The sequence below is a fragment of the Amblyomma americanum genome, chromosome 1 (genome assembly GCF_052857255.1).
Source record: "Amblyomma americanum isolate KBUSLIRL-KWMA chromosome 1, ASM5285725v1, whole genome shotgun sequence".
Classification (NCBI taxonomy): Eukaryota; Metazoa; Arthropoda; class Arachnida; order Ixodida; family Ixodidae; genus Amblyomma; species Amblyomma americanum.
This window is the reverse complement of record NC_135497.1, coordinates 290,159,647-290,177,313: the sequence shown is the minus strand read 5'-3', so window position 1 is coordinate 290,177,313 and position 17,667 is coordinate 290,159,647. Positions and strand designations below refer to the sequence as shown.

The following is a 17,667-nucleotide window of genomic DNA, read 5'->3' as shown; positions in this document are numbered from 1 at the left end:
GCACAATCTACCTGTGGTCTGCAAGCACACCTTAGTGGTCACTGGTCGTGTAATCTCCAAGATCCACGAAGCCTTCAGTGTTACCTGAATTGTTACAAAAAGCACATTACGCATCATGCGGAACATTGACTCTCATAATGGAGAAAATAAAAGGCAATCTTGCTTTTCTACCTGAATTGTAGAAATAATTTAAAGCTACAGAAATGACATGTTGGAATTGGCATTGAAACTCACCGGCTGCCTTCACACTGAGATGTTCCGAGAGATTAATCTCATCAAAAAGCAGGCCCCCGTGACGGCTGAACGTGTTCATGCTTTTGGTCTTTTCGCTTAAAGCGGCAAAAACTTTCTCGTTAGAACAAGCCGGCCTTCAATCGTTGCAGAAATTTTTGCAAGCATTTTCGTCCAGGCAGAGTCATAATGTTCTGCTTCCGAAGGTGCTCGTAGAGTTTTGGGCTCCGCATCCTCATTAGCAAACATTCCACAATCCAGGCATCATCATAAGACATGCCTCTCATAGACTTTCCTCTTGCGGCCAGGAAACAAGCTCTCACAGCTAACACCTGCTTCTTCGGGAGTGACTGTATTTTTGCCTCAAGAGCTTCTTCGCTCAGTCCATTGTTTTGTTCCTTCATTTGAGTCACCTGCTGCTGAGAATTGGCCAGGCTTTTCTTTGTCTTTCTCAATGCACGAGAAAAATTCTTGAATTTTTTTTGTGACTGCTAGGATCTTTCGTCTATTTTCTTCTGTACATGTCGTGCTGCGAGAGCTTCCGTTAATATCTGCAGTGCAAGCACCACTCTCCTTTTCTAGCGTTGGTCAGCAAGAATATCTCTACAAAGTACATATTTCTGCATGAGATGTGCTTGCTTGCAACAGGAATCATGCAAAATCCATTAGAGACCACGCAGAGCCATCTTTTATTAATGTCTCTGCCTCATGGCGGGCTGTAAGCACGCGCTTTTCCTTTTCTCTTCCTCGGAAGTAAATTGTAGCAATTACTTTACCGTGCTTACGCAAAGGTTTTCCAAAAGTCACCATTCTTTCGATGAATAGCTTCGAGATGTCACCAGCTTCGGTCTCGCAACAGGCATAAGTTAAAGCGCCATTTGACGCAGCCGGCAACTTCATCCATGTCGCCGCGGAATCAGAATTCCATCGAACGGGTGCCGAACATCACCTGGGCACGGAGACTGTAGAACGCTTCGCTATCACACACCGGTCCTGTAGCAATGTCTGTCTGCTCGGAATCGAGACGCTTCTGGAGCTCCTCCCATGCGCCTCCACGAGAGATGCAGTGAAAGTCAACCCACGTATCATCATCGTCAACTGCAGAGCACAACTCGGGATCCACCAGCTCGACATTTCGCTTCCGTTGTTTAGGTGCCGGTCCTTGGTCGCAGATGTTTCGCACCTTCTTTTTCACCGTCTTTTTAGGCGCAAGATGAGCTGGGTAAATACTGTAGGGACAGCATCGGGCTTCAGGCATGGCTTCTCTCGGGCAAGATCGTTCACGACGCTGTTCACCGTAACCTTAAAAGATCTTTCGATACATTCGTTCTCAAAATGTTTTTCGCACACGACAGCCATCGGTGTCAGCCTTTTGTCTGCCCTCTTGATCTTATTTTTCCATTCAGCAAGCCGTGCTGGGTCCGCCGGTGCAGTGAACAAAGACACCTTTGCTTCCTTAGACCGACAACCGTTTCGACAGAACGCAACAAAACACGTCCTCTCTTTGCACTGCCTCTTAGCCTTTAACATCTCAAGAGGACGTTTTTGCTCACGTTTAGCGTCGTCCAGCTTCACAATTCAAGAGATGAGGCCTGTCAAACATTGATTCCAGACGTCCTAAGCAATCGCGCGAGGCTGTGGCATCAGCGCGACAGCAGACGACAGGTGCACCTACTCGACCGGCAGCGCCGCTTGCGGCCTCTCAGCGCAGTCATCACGGCGGGGGCCTCGTCCTCCCGTTAGAAACGCGCGCGCTGCGCACTCTAGCCAGTATATTTATAGCCGCTATAGTGCCGCATGGATTAGCACTAGGATTTAAATACCTATACAGAAAGAGCGTTGACTCACAGTAGTAGAAGTGAACTAGAAAGCTGACCAGTAAATTTGCCAGACACGAGGAAGGAGAAAGAAAGAGCATTAAACGACAGGTTACAAACATCGAAGGTAAAAATTAGACATATTCAATGGAAAAGAACTATAGTGTAAAACTATATCGATACTGGAAAAGGCAGATCAGGAAGGAAACGTTTTATAACTCAAGAGGCAGTGCCTTACTCTTAGAAGCTAGGTCAGCGTGTCTTAGGACGCGCAGCTACAAAAAGAAATTTAACGAACAAGATGACACATGGCTGTGTGTGTTAAATCTGTAGAAACAAGAGAACACTTCATTCTAAAATGTGATAGTATCCATCCCGATGTCGATGCAGGCACAGTCACTCTTACTGACGCACCCTAGGGTTTATAGATAACAATAGTCACGTAAATAAATCTGCGGTGGAATTTTGCAAAAAGGGATTGGAGGACTGGGGGCTCAAAAGCAGAGAGGTGACATAAGTTTAAAAGTGTACGAAGGCGTATATTAAAGAAAGTGGCGAATTTTATTAACAACTTACAGTAGAGTTAAACAACAATAAAGAAAAAAACAGCATGGTGGCAACCCCCACCGCCCGTTTCAAAGGGGACGCTTCTACCATCCATTCATCCATTCATCCATCCATCCGGGGGCTCGTGACGCCGTCAGTGGAGGACGCTTTTTTCGGAGCTCTAGGAGAGTGAACGATGCGCGCGCCCCCGCTTATTGTGAAGTCACCCTTCTAACCACTCGACATCGCCTAAACCTGTTTTCGCCCGCTCCCTCAGCCTCTGTGTTGCCCGCGTCGACCGGTCGATTTCACGGCTTTGCTGCCGTGCGGGCGTCACTGCTGCGTGCCTGCGTTCGCGCGGCGTTCATCGCAGTGCAATGCCTGGACGTTGTGTTCCGCAGTGCTACAAACGTACGAGAAATGGTCGGGGGATGTTCCATTTTCCAAGAGACCCGAAAAGGAGGCTTCTGTGGCCGGTCCGAATCAAGCGCGAGAAGTGGCAATCGCCGAACTCCTCAAGTATCTGTAGTGTACGTGCCGCATATTGGTTCAGTGCTGTTTTTGTTGCGATTTACCGCTTTTGCGTTTAGCCAGCTAAGTGTAGTGCAACATTTGTATTGGTTAGATGTCATTTCCGCACTATTTGTCTTTATCAGTGTAAAAAAAAAAGAGGCACGCTTCAGCGCCGAACCGGCCATTGCATGCCGCTTGCCTGTTTGCATCTGAAATTGCACGACACAATATTTTCGCTCCTGAATGCGTACCAAACGTGCTTTCGCCGCTTCTGTTCATTAGAAAATAATTCCTTTGTCAGTGAACCGGGGACGGCAAGGATCAAGGCACAGAGCACGAGAATAACTGAGGCCACATACGTAAGCTGTGGCAATTACTGTGCATCTGGGTCGTCGTTTTTATTCTCGAGCAGGAAATGTGGAGCTAATTCCAATAACAAAAAATTTATCTGCAGACTCATATCGAAGACAATAGCTTCGAACAAAATAGCGCGGACTGATGGAAGAAGCAAAACTTGTGTTGTATGCATCCTTGCGTAACCAAGCAGGAATATGAAGTTCCGCGAAAGTTTTGCTTCGAAGCCCGCATTCTGCATCTATGTACAGGGACTTACGCTTTTATGTGCCGGTATTTTAAAAAATTTCTGTGCGCAAAATACTGGCCTATTCGAGAGCACACACTGTTCACAAGGTAAAATATCATTACCTAAGTTGTTTGAGATCCAAATAAACATCGGTACTTGCATGTATTTGGGGGAATTAGTGAGAAACTGCTTTTGGCTACGAGTACAGTTTTTGCAGATGAGAGCCAAGCAGCCGGTTTCACAGGCTCGGTAACAGTTTGTGTGTTCATCTAGGTATACCCAGATGAACAGGCTAGTGCTTATATTTCATTACCGTTGCTGATAATCTTTGTTTCTTCAAAACGTCCGAAGCGAAGATGCTGTGTCGTTGACCGCATCTGCTCAGTTTTCTTACCCATCCACTGCGCTCACTTGTATTGGGACATTCATAGCTAAAAGTTAAAAATAGAGATCGCAAAACAAGCTTGGACAGAAATCACCCAATACGTTTCAGCAATTTAGTGGATTGTGGCATTTTTCAAGCGTTTTGTTCGCCCGGAGATTAAAACATGCGTAGTAAGGACAACACCAACTGGTCTGCCAATACCCGTGGTGGTATGCAGAATATGCCTTGATATAACCGTCATCGAGATTTATGTCATCTTAAAAGCAGCTCAAAACATTTTAGTACATGCTCCTCGGCTTAGTAAATAAGCGTTTTCAGGATTTTTTTTTCTCTGCTTCTCTAGGAGGATGGTCGCTTGACGCGAGCAAGCTAGTTGACGACGAAAATTTATGCTGGGGCGGAGTGCTTCGCCAACACCATCTGACGCGATTCGCCCCTTCACATACTCGGACAAGCTGTCGTTGCCGCTGCCTCCAAGCTACGGCCCTGGTGCGCCACCAGCTCTAGAGATGCCTCCACTGTTGCTTCACCGGCGTTCCACTTCTGCCATCTTCTCACCTCCAGTCAACCACCCACATTGTCCTTCTTCGTCCACATCTCCCGTATTTGTTCACCCCAGCGCGTATCCTGCGTTCCACTGCCGCCCAGAGTGATGTCGGTAGAACGTTCGCCTGGCAATAACGCTCATCCTAGCCGCCTTGCCACCGCCGCCATATTTCTACATCTTTCTCACCTCCGATCAATGGACACACTGTTCCTTTCTCTTCTTGCATTTCTCTTATCGCCCTCTGCCGCGCAGCCAGGTTTCCGCAGACTTCCACGGGTCGTCCGCAGCGGCAACAGCACTGGTGTTGCCGTCCAAAAACGCTCCTTGGCCAGATGTCCCGGACTGTCCGTAGATCCCTGCAAGGATTCGCCGAAGAGATAGCGACTGAATTGGCGGCACCAAGAAGGCTGTCACGAGAAGAAGAGAAAATACCTTTTTTTCCCATCCACTTTGACGTCCCAAGCGGTAGTCTTCTCTGCAAGCCTTCTGGTGCAGTCGGACATAAAATTACGTTCTCCAAACATTGTCAGTTGTGAACACTTGAGAACACGGCACACTACCAGGCACACACTACAGATGCAACAGAACAGTGAGACTTGAAGCCGCCGCTTACGCTAGCAGCCGACGAACCTCTGTGAAACTGCGTGACCTTGAACGCCAGCTTTGCGGTCGTGGCGCCGGCACACCACGAACACTTTTTTTTGTTCCTGCATGCCGCTTTACGGGAGACTATCCCAAAGAAAAAAAAAAACTTTTGTCTTTTGTGATGTGAAGTTCCACAAGGTTAAACACAGTTTTTTTTTTCATCCCTTGAGCATGTGCACTTTGTCGCCTATTCCTTTGTGTGCTTTTACCGTGGAGTCAAAAGAGAGTGCAAAAACTTGGAATATGCTTAACCTACCCTTAAGGGCAGAAAGCGATGGCATTAGAGATCCCTCCCGTCCAGGTACTCTTCCTCTCGCATAAGTGCTTTCGTTTGGAAGAGCAATTGGTTCATTCTGCATTAAATCTGTTATACTCGCGCGAAAAATAGGAAGGGCCGTGACGACAGGGCAGAGCGCTCTGTCCTGTCACCACGTCTCTTCCTATTTTTCGCGCAAGTATAGTCAATTTAATCCTCTTGCATAGATTCATAGATCACGGGGAGTCCTCATACCACTATACTGGCGCAGTGGTGCACCGTTCGAGCGATGTACCACTGCCCCCGCAGGTGTCTGTTTCAAAGATGGCCCCCTGTGGAGCTTGTGAGAGACAGGTGGCTCTTCCCGAGCTCCCGTGAGGTTTATTTTTGCACATTGTTCTTCCGGAGGCTGTGTCTCAGCCAATGGGCTGATGCGCAGTGCAACGCTGGGCAGGTGGCAATAGCACTGAATTTTATTGAATATCATCGCCATCTGCCATGATGGGCAGGTTGCCTGCAACCCGTGGCGCAGGTTGCCACCAGCCCACCGTGACAGACGCGACACCTGCATTTTCGTACCACGGATCGACACCGAAATTTTCGTGAACAACACATCTAATGCTCTAGCATTAATTAGGTATATCTGGTGCAGTTAGAGCGCGTATGTACGAAACATCCAGCGCAGTGTCCAACCTTTGATCTCCCAGTTGCTCACTCTTCTACTACTACTCGACCTAAGAGCACAGCATATTTTATAACACGTAAGTATATCGTGTTTTGTTTATGACAAGAAAAAGCAAGTGCCGGAAGGTTCAGAACCAGAAGGGTACGGGAACGGCCGCTTGACATTCAAATAAGAGCCCGGCAGGCTTGGGGTTGCGGTGGTGGCTGGGACAAACGGTACGTGTGCACATTTCCAGGATCAGGCAGCACTAGGCAGCCGACTGCGCGAGCGAGAAATGAGCAGAAAGAGGCAGAATGGGGGGGGGGTGAGAAAGGAAAGGTGAAGAAGAAAGGAGAGGCAGAAGAATAATCGGTCGGTGCCAGTGGGGCGCACCGCCCACTAGTTGACCTCTAGGCGCCCCGGAGGAGACGACGGTTGGCCTCGCAGGTCGCACATCTCGTCTTCCCCACACAGGACCCAATAACCTGCGAGCCCAGGAGCCCCCGGCTGCCCACCGATGGAGAACCGTCCCGCTAGCCCCCCGTTGCTGCATAAAAGCAGGTATGCTATACTGCAGAGCGGCTACTTGAACATATCGTAGGATAGAGGCAGGCTGCATTGGAACTCAGATTACATACTGCGACATGGCCAGGAGCCTTGTTTCATTCCGCCTTACCATGAATTAAATCAGTGTCCATTTAATCACTCGTCCATCAATACTCTCTCGCTGACTTTTGCTTAATTTATTAAGAGTTTAAAGCATTGACGGAAGTGTTTCCTCTCCGCCTCAACAGTTAACAAGCTTGTGAGCGCCAATCAAGTCTCAGTGAACCAGTGGACCGAATCCTGAAAGGTATACCCCAACTCAACCGAACATGAAAAGGTGTCGTGGAAGATTTGCGGCAGAGCCCACCCACTGTTCCAGTCAGCGCTTATGTGAAAAAACTTTACATCACTGGAGTCCTCAGGTGATAATTAGACCTTTGCAACCCTTTCTCCTCCGACACTATAGTTTCTTATATTACTCCTTTATTTTTCGCAGGAAAACTAGCGACAAGTGATGGCGGACGCGGCATGATCCTCTCGCAGCGGTTGTCGTTCGCGGTGATCGCCAGTCTCTCCACGAACACAGACGAACCCTCGGTACCGCTTCCTTTAAGCTCTGGACCCATTGCGTCGCCAACCGAAAGGACGTCGATCGTCATTACTCTGCCTACCTGCAACGTGTCCTTCTAGAATACCGGCGGTTCCTGGACTCCTTTACCCTTCCCCTAGACCTCTGAGCCAGCCTTCAATAACAGCCAACATTGATGTCACCAGTGACGTCGACTAAGCGTGCGCTCGGTCTCAATGTTCCCGGATGCCTCTACAGCCCTAGCTACTTCGCCACCACCATGGTTTCCTGTTGTCACCTTTGGTACACCCATGAAGCGCTCCCGAGTTTTCTCGGCTCCTCATCTGTCTATGCTACCGTACGACCAGACTTTGACGGACGTCAAAAAAACGCGGAAATGCACTACACGTGGCCACCTGAGAATTATACTATCACAAATCACAAGAATTCAAACGGACGGCTTTTGTGCACATGGCATCTTATTCGTCTCACGCTCGAGACTGCAGTAATGGAAGTCGTTGCAGCCGGAGCACGAAGTGTCTGAGCAAACAATTGACGACTGTTTGAGACAAAGTGGTTTTTGCTGGAAGCCAGTGGTGCCAACTTGGATGCCGGCCCCCTTAACACTTCGTGCCAGCAGGACGTTTGTGCTTGTGGAGTACAAGACTAATCGCGACGATTGCTGTCGTGCCTCCAGACAGGCAGCACCGTTACTTTATCTATTGTTTTTGTTTGGAATTATAATTATTATGCTGCGCCATAGCGTGCGTGTGAAGGAGACCCATTCAATGTCTGAATGTTGCGTTATTGAAGTAAGCATGTCTTCTAGCGGTCAGTTAAGGTGAAAAATGTGGTACATCGCATATCCTTTCCTTTTTCGATGGCCAAGCTCCGTGGCCACATTACAAGCCTGCGCAGCTTGTAATGTGCCGTGAATTTTGTCAATTTTATGCTGCTCGATGATGAGCCTCGCGATGGTCGAACCACTGCAAAGCACCTGGCAGTACTGGCCACGTAGGCCTAATTTGGCTACGGCCAAATTATGGGAGGAATGATGATGATGCTAACTTCATACGGCAGTCTTGGGCGTCCATGTAACCCCAAATGCTTCGTATCGGATGTTAGCAACAACGTTAAAGATTTCAATAGAGCCTTGTCGCCGCAACCGGAATACGCAGCTAACGCGAAAAGCCTTTGCAAAAAGTATGAAGCCCTGAAGCTTCGCTTTACTTCCGGTTAAACAGAGTATGAAGCGAAGTTTTCAATCTTGTTTTGGTAAGCACGGCATGGTTTAATATGGGAATAAGTTCAAAAGTGTGTCTTAGAACTGAATGAGTGAAAAGCTTATTGCTATATTGATCAAAGAGGGCTGTGAAGGTAGAGCCTTAGCACAGGGCCCCTGAGGCGGCGTGTGCCCATTCCATCAGCCAGTGCTGGTCATCTGGTGAACTGAATGAGTGAAAAACTTATTGCTCTTTTGATCAAAGAGGGCTGTGAAGGTAGAGCCTTAGCACAAGGCCCCTGAGGCGGCGTGTGCCCATTCCATCAGCCAGTGCTAGTCATCTGGTTGCAGCTTAGCTCCTGGTGGGGGGGTTTTATCACAAATCAAAGGGCTCAGCAGTCTTCACTCAGCACGACTCAGCAATCACAGCAATACCGAACGCCACACTGGAACAGTGGGTGGAAAGATCAAAAGGCTGCAGACGAAACATTTGCAGTCCCATACAAAAACGAATATATTTTGCACGACGCACCTGGAGCAAGCGGGAGTAGCACATAACGTGTGGACCTTTGCTACAACACACCTTTGTAAACTGCTGAAAAGCTATTTATTGTCTTGACAGAAGTTGTACATCGTTGCAGACCCAATTCTTGAAGGTGGAGTAGGGTTTTGAAGGTTTAATTTGATATTATATAATGTCAAATAATGGCAGCCATACGGCTAAAAAGGAAGTAATGAACCCATGCAACCCCGCTGTTTATGAAGAAACATCCGGGGATCAGAGCTAACCAGAATTGCTAGCAGGACACCAGGGAAGGGTGGGGGGGAGGAAATCGCGCAGTAATTGTCTTGGCAAATTGCCTATTAGCATCAACGCAAGAGCAGCCATATGGCTACAGAGGATGCTGAATAATTACTCCCTTATTTACTTACTCTTAATCCCTGCCTCTATTGCTCACTGAATCTGGAGTCATTTCAATCACTGTCGGCCAGTTGTGAATAAAGCAACGTAGTGATTCCAAAAGCAAAAGTCATTTTATTTGAAAGTTCAAAAACAAGAAAATGCATATCACTGCACACAAAAAAGAAAAAATGGTGCGACAAGTCTGCCTTGTTGCTGAAGACCTGGAACAAAACGTGCAAGCATATAGTTATGCCATTGATTCAAACTGCCAGCTTGCATGCTGAGAACACAGCTTCCCGCGCCGGGATCATCGCCAACTACAGCGGTAACAAAATATTAGGGCGAACACACGAATAACATAAGACATGCACGCGAAGGCTGCGCACAACTACATCGGAAGACATTTTCCTGATCTGTACATGATCAAATTACCGCGGGGCCAGTTTTCGCAAGTTTAAATACTCGCGGATTTCGTGCATTAATTGCTAAGAAAAATCGAAGGGGACACAAGATCCGCCTTAAGGGTATGACGCGATAGCGTAACGCTTAACGTCACCTAGGTGGCCCACCAGCCTCCAACAGGTTGCTCTCTGGAGACCACCTGCAAGAGCCATGTCCGCGATCTTACGCTCATGAAGCCTACAACGCAAATGCAAGATTTTTTGGAAAACGGGGCCTTTAACGATCTCACGTTACGTTTACGAGCTTTCGCTAAGTGCAAGAGGCAGGTCCTCACCTCTTCCGCGAGAGTGTTTCATGATTGCATGATGCGCCCACACAAGCATTGTAGCGGGGCATACTCTAGTGAGTGTAATGGTGGGCCTTAAACAAAACGGATGACGCTCTTACACGTGGCAAGACTCGGTGAAATTTACCGTGCATTGAAGGAGTGCAAAGTCATTCCTACATAACCTAGGCCAGGTATTTCGAAAATAAAATCAGAGTAACGCTGAACTGCAAGGGCGTTAGATGTGTTTCCTAGGAAGGCAGCAATTGAAGGTAGGAGCAATGTGCTTCTTTCAAGACAATTTCGCGAATTTCAAGTCGACATTTTGGCCTAATTTTTAAGAATTATGAAGACACGAAAAATGAGATTTTTGCGAAAATTTGTTGACTCCATTCTTACCTGACTATAGAAGCAAATGAAGTTTCACGTCGTGACCATTATGTGACGTTGTTTAATCAATTGTTTAAGTGAATTTCTCAACATGGTTTAACTGAGGGCAGGAAATGCTGGAATTTTTTTACCTTAAGATGCCGTTATACTAGGTGTTAACCAGGAAAAACTCAGCCGTGGCATAAGACATAAAATCAGTTGTCTAGCTAATAAAAATTTTAGTACAGTCTGGTGGTTGCAGCCAACAGCGAGTTCCTTGCCAAGGGCAAGAGGGGATGCCCTGCAAAGTGAGGAATACTTCCCGCTAAACCGCAACAGCACACGATGCGCCTGGAAAGGTGAGTGCAAATGCAACGTCAGCTGGCGAGGCGCTACAATCTCTACGGCGCTCAATTCGAGCCATCTGCGCAATTGCGCCCCGAGAAAACTAAGTGGAATCCAGCTACGTGGCTGTCGTTTTACCGCGGTAAAATAGCGTAGATTGTTCGAAAATGGCAGCCGCAGGGATTGCAACGATTCTCCATGTCACCTTGCTTCCAGGAATTTCCGAAATTTCGTCGACATATCGCATAATTATTTTATGGAGGAGCTTTGATGGAATTAACTGTGGGCAACCAGCCTGTCCACGCCTTAGGTTCCGCGTTTTGTTTGCCAACGAGACTCAAGTTTCCTAACGGTACTGTCTAGCGCACTTTTTTGTCAATTAACGCTCATGTCTAGACGTTGGTTCTTATGCACATAGCTTACATTGTTCCTATATCTGATCCGCCGTGATGGCACAGTGGCTATGGGAAGACACCCATGTGTCATGCGATCGCAGTGCACACTAAGGAACCAGCAGGTGTTCAACCCAAATCCGAAGCCCTCTAGAACAATATCTCATATCCCATAAGCCACTTTGGTACGTTACACACCCACCATGCCATACTTTAGTATGGCACGAAGACGTCGTGAGAGCTCAGTGAACTGAGCATCGCTCACCCGGAAGTGGGCCTCCTCACACGAAGTACAGGCGTTCTGGAGGGTCTCGAGCACCTTGACGGCCTCGACGTACTGACTGATGGAGACGGAGTCGGCGCTGCCTCCGGACGAGTCGCTGCTCGAGCTAGTCACGTCCACCTTGCTCATCACGTGGTTCCTGGCTCGGTACGCGGCCAGGTGCGCGTAGTAGACGGGCGCCGGGATGCTCACGCTGCGCGAGCAGCGGGCGTATGTGTGGCAGAGGTAGTAGCACAGCTTCTGCAGCTCGTCCGCCGTAAAGCTGGAGTCGTCCTACACGATGTAGTAGTGCGACGGCCTGCTCGTGCCCTGCACCACAAACGCCACGGGGACGGTTAAACCCGCGGAACCGCAGCATGATGTCCTAGTTGCAGACGATAGACATCGCGTCACATCCCCGCCAAGATTTACGCAGTCTTAACTCAGGAATCAAGAGGAAGAAATGGGCTTGGGCAGGGTATGTACTGCGAAGGGAAGACAACCGCTCGTCCTTAAGGGCAACTGAGTGGATTCCAAGAAAAGGGAGGAGTAGCAAAGGGCAGCAGAAAGTTAGGTGGGCGTTTGAGATTGAGGATTTTTTCAAAATACGATGGCAGCAGTTGTCAAAGGACAGGGCTAATTGTAGAGACATAGGAGGGGCCTTTGCCCTGCACTGGGCATAGTTGGGCTGATGATATTGATGACGATGAATTTGGGTGTCTTAAAAATCTGTTACTATCCTGTGGTCTCCTTTTTGGAACACATCCCGTTCCCGGCTTTGGCGGACGAATTTCGCTGGACGCGAAATTCTAAAGGCCCGTGTACTGTGCATAGTCAGTGCACGTTAAACAGCCCCAGGTGGTCGAAATTTCCGGAGCCCTTCACTACGGCGTCTCTCATAGCCTGAGTCCCTTTGGGACGTTAAACCTGCATAAACCAAACACATCCCACTTCGCGGGAACCCGTTACTGGCTGTTGCTCAATGGAATATCAAAGTTGGTGCATGCGTAGTTGCTATTGGGGCCTAGAGCTAACAGTCATCCTCTGCTCTATAGTCTATATGAAGCGCCCATACTCCATGTCACTGCCTCTACAGTGGTCTGCTTAATGTTGCACTGACAAGTTGTGAGCACGTGCAGTTCGTTTCTGCGTCATTGGGGAGTTTCTGCGAACCTGTGATTCAATACAGCTAGAAGTACCGACTACTGACACTCGGTGCCCCAGACGGCATTCCATTACTGTGCACCTGAATGCAGAAATGGCTGCAGAGGTAGAAGTCGATGTCGAATGGGTGCGTGACCACAGAGTCTACGGTGGTGCTGGGCGGCACGTTGCGGCACTTGCCAACCCCGTCCCGGTCATTGGCGGGCATGAAACGCGTGTGGTGGCGCTTCTGGACCACGCTGAAGGTCAGCGCCGGCTCGTACGTCTCGTTCGGGGAAAGCTCCTGGCACGCCAGACGGATGGCGCTCACCTGGAAATAAGATCACGGCCCAGTTGTACTCCTGAAATGGTCGGCTAATCGATTAAACACTGCTTCTGGAGCTTGACACAGGGGATGGGCAGGGCAACACCATATCGTGCACAGTCCAACAGCTACGAACCGTCGGCTTTCGCACAAAGTTAGGAGAAACTTATGGCGCTGTGAGTAAATTCTTATCGTATTTATAGAAACCTGGTAGAATCCATACAAACTTGAAGGCGTGCCTGATCGGGCTAGCAGGTAATTCATGACAGCTAAAAATTCAACACGGTACAAGACAGGTACGATGAACACCAGCGCTGTGGTGTCCAGCGCTGTGGTGCGTTGCATTTTTATCTACATTAGGACGCATCAGTTACCGAAGTCGATTATGTTCGATGTTGAATCCGCGAGGCAATATGCTGCTGCCTCTTTCAATTGTAAACAACCCACCAAAAGATGCGTGGATAAATCATTTTGCATTCGAAACTTACCTCGTGGTTGCGAACCTCCATGAACTGCCCCTCGCTCGCTCCGTCTCGAAAGAAGATGATGCGCTCCGGCTTGTGCCTGGTAGCACGGTAAAAGGCCTTCAGCATGTCTTTCATCATGTCCTTGAGGTCCTTGATGATCTCCAGGCGCGAAGTGGTGGCGGACTTCTCCATCTGGATGCGAATGGAGGCGTGGAACTTGGACGGAATGGAGTCCAAGCTGCCAATGCAGGCCGCGATTGACGGATTCAGCTGTCCCCGGGCGCTGGGTGAGTCACGTCCGCTCCGATGATGATCACCGGCTTTTGGAACATTTTCGGCTTCTCCTTGGGCAGCAGGATGTTGTTGATGCCATCCAGCTTGACGTTGACCTTCTGGCAGAGGTTGTTATGAGCGCGGCGTTGCACTTCTTGATCACGTTGTTGCCAATCGCGCACTAGGTGCGCAGCCCGATCTCAGTCTCGGCTACCTGCTTGATCTCGGCGTAGTTCGTGTTCTTGGCGAGCACGCTGATGACCATCTCGAGGCTTGCAGTCCTGCGCTGCTCCTCGGGAAGGATGTTCCGCACGGGCTTGCGGTTCGCATTAGTCGTTGTCACGTCCAACGGCTGCTCGATGCGCATGCCCAGTTCCTGGCCGACGCGGATGAGCATTTTGACGAAGTTGTCGAGGCTGTCTCACTGCGCGAACCGGCTCAGGTTGAGCAGCGTCCAGCGGGACAGCGTGGCTGGCTTGTAGAATTGACGGCCCCGCAGTTCCCAGGTGCCCTCGCGGGGCTTGCCGATCGAGTTGTTCTCGAAGACCAGCGACGGCGGGTCGAGCACCCGGCCCCTGAGCTGCGCCGGTTCGGTGCTGATCTTGATGCCGAACTTGCGCACTGTTCGCTGCTGCTGACCAGGTCCCGCACCGACTGCCGGATCTCGTTGAAACGCTTGGCCGGTGGCTGGGCCATATGCTTGATCATATCGGACGTCTGGTTCTCGTCCAGTTTCTTCTTGCAGTGCTGCCCTTCGACGATCACGCAGACCTCCAGCGGGAGGTAGACCGGGCGGGCCGCGCTGCCTGTCTGGATGCAGGGCAGGTTCGGGTACTGGAGGTGGTGGTAACGGTTCTGGAAGTAGTCGGCCACCGAGAAACAGGAGCCGTCTTCCATGTCGAAGAAGAGCTGCTTGGCTGGTTCCTTGGTGACGCGAACCACCTTGTACTTCCGAGGGTATGGAAGGTGGGTGACCCTGACGCGCAATCCCTTCAGCTCCTTGTTGAGACGAACGTTCTGGAAGTCGCGCAGTTCCTTGAAGTCTCTGGCCGACATCTCGCGCCGGCCCTCGATGAAAAGCTGGCACATGAAGTCGGTCACGGATAGAGGCTCGTAGAAGGCGGTGGCCGACATGTCGACGTTGAGCATGGGCTTCCACTGGGCGGGCCGAACGCTCGTGTAGTAGCCGAACCAGACTTCGCGGCCACCTCCAAGGATGTTGTAGTCGTTCGGGGACGGCGGCTTGAAAAAGGACCGCCCGACGGGCGTGAGTTTGATCGACGGTCCGTGCCGCAGCACGATGTCCATGGCTTGGAGGACCTCATGGGGAACGTGGCTGACGCGTTTGTCGAAGACCGCGTGCAGCGCGTCCAGATTCACGTTGGCCGCGTACTGGATCTTGACGATGATCTTGTGATTCCGCTGGTCCTCCTCGAAGTCGACCGTAAAGGTACGCTCGCGGAACTTGAGCTCACGGCGCGTGTACAGGTTCTTGCGGCCGTCGAAGGCGGGCATGCAGCCGTTCAGGTCGACCCGGTACTTCTTGACGAGCAACTTGATGACCAGGCGATGTATCTTTGTGCTGATGCAGCGGTACTTGCGCTTCTCGGGTACTCTGGCCTCGTTGCGCGTCTCGGAGCAGATCTCCACGTCGTAGTGGAAAACGTTTCCGGAAGGAATCTGAGTGTTGAAGTGGTTGCCGGTCAATTGGATCGGCCGGCCCAGTTTGCCTTGCTCGGGCCGGCGCGGGAAATGTGACGGCAGGGTCCGGCAGCCGGCGGCTAAGCTTCAAATTCCCGCAACGCACAACTCGTGTCCGACTTTCTTGGGAAAATATTGAAAATTGGAAAATTGTAAGGTACTCTTTTGGAAACATTGAAGGTAATAGGCATAGTACGAATATTTTTTTTTACTAGCTGGCATCAAGCAGTTAAGACTACGACAGACAAACAACAGGTAACGCTTTTGACGGCAGCAAAAACGTTAATAAAAATGCAAGCCTGCCGGCGGGAGATCTCCAGATCTTTTGTCCAGAATTGTCGGGCAGGCGGTTGAATTAAGCACAAAATCCGCGCGTAACCTACCCCTGGCCTCTGCGTTAGCGGTTTAAACTCTTCCATACATCGGTTAATCGATAAAAGTCAAAAGTCAGCTACCCCACACTGCCGATCTGAGTTGCGCGTCACGGTGTTGATATGGAGAGGCCAAAATGATCTCCGTGAAGTAGAGAGAATGCAAAGTGAATTAATGCACTGGGCAGATTGTCACGTGTCTACACTGCGGATAAGAACTCGCAATTTTGTTTCGGTGAGACTCACTTTTTCGCCTGTGGACTACTAGCGTGGAATGCACTCCAGTGAGCTCTAGATCGACCACAGTATACCTTATCTTTTACTTGTAAAATACCGTGAATTTTTTAGAGAAACGCGGAAAATTCCAATTCCAGAGACTCCTGTGGGACGAAGTGACAGCTGTAGGCAACCTGAGGTTTGCAGCGTCAGTCACAGCACTGTAACAGGCCAGCGAGAGGACCAAGCACTTTTTGAAGGAGCGAAAAAATCAAATTTTTGGCAATGTGCTTTTGGTCTGGTACACAAAAACTGCAATATGAGCTCTGCTTTGTCGTTTTAATTAATTCAAACTATTGCACTGAACTGTTGCAGAAGTCAGGATGGTAGCAAATGGACAAAGAGCTATACATTAGTTCTTGTATCCTTCACAAGACCTTGTGCTCACTTGTGTCATCACAAGTCTTTCGACTCCTGAAAGCGAAACTGAAACTGCACAGAAGAATAAATTCAGTTATAAATTAGGCGCTGAGCGTAGGCGAATTTCACGTGGTGATTCAACTGTGTGTGTGTGTGTGTGTGTGTGTGTGTGTGTGTGTGTGTGTGTGTGTGTGTGTGTGTGTGTGTGTGTGTGTGTGTGTGTGTGTGTGTGTGTGTGTGTGTGTGTGTGTGTGTGTGTGTGTGTGTGTGTGTGTGTGTGTGTGTGTGTGTGTGTGTGTGTGTGTGTGTGTGTGTGCATACGCGCGTGCGTCCGAGCGCGCGCTTTTATAGCGCATAAGCAGCTGAGGCTATCATGCACAGGGTTGCTAAGTTCTCTTGCGCGCTGGCGGACTAGTTCTCTTAAATAGTCAATTTCCTGGTGCGATTTCTTTTTTATACCAATCTAACTACTCGTGACAGGTCTCCTACTGTATTCTCTCCCAAGAGCAAGCAAGAGTGGAAAGAGATATGCTTGTAGTGAAATTTAGTTTCCTGCATGAAAAAATATAGACACCACATTCACAAACAGGATTTTCTTGTTTCATATTGTCTTAAGCATCATTCGCAAGCAAAAATACGCAATGAAAATTTCTGCCAGCACATTAAGGGAGCCCGTAGTGGTTTTACACAACCACAGGTTGAAGCCCTTAAGTAACGTGCGTTCAGTACCTGCATACGCTACGTCGAGAGTACCTGAGCAAGCAATGCAAACACGCGTCTAATCATTCTCGATATAGTATCTGAATCCCCTGAAAATTAACTGAAAATGAACTGAAAATAAAACCAACCTCCGAACAAAAAATTTTAAATAGTTTTTTTAGGAAAGAAAATGGCGCAGTAATTGTCTCTCATGTGTCGCGTAATGATGGGTTGCGCAAGATGAACATTCACATGAAAGAAGACAGCACTGCGCTTGTCCCGTCTTCTTTCATGTGAACGTCGCTTTTGCGCAGCCCATCTTCATGCTACAATGAACCATTTTGCTGAATCGCATATGTCGGTGGACACCGGAGCCATCTTCGTAAAGGAAGAGTGGAGGGTGGCAGTGAAAAAAAGAGAAAGAGGTGTCGTAGTGGACGTCTCCGGAATAATTTCCACCATAAACTTCTGAAGGATGCCTCTCACCTCCTATACTGCCCATACCTTCGACATCAGGCCCTCCCATTGGT

At 49.2% G+C, this 17,667-nt stretch overlaps 1 pseudogene; it reads right to left on the bottom strand.

Moving 5' to 3' along the window:
* Window positions 1–1,147: 1,147 nt before the first annotated feature.
* Window positions 1,148–17,663, bottom strand: LOC144118841 (protein argonaute-2-like; annotated as a pseudogene).
* Between the last annotated feature and the right edge of the window lie 4 nt (window positions 17,664–17,667).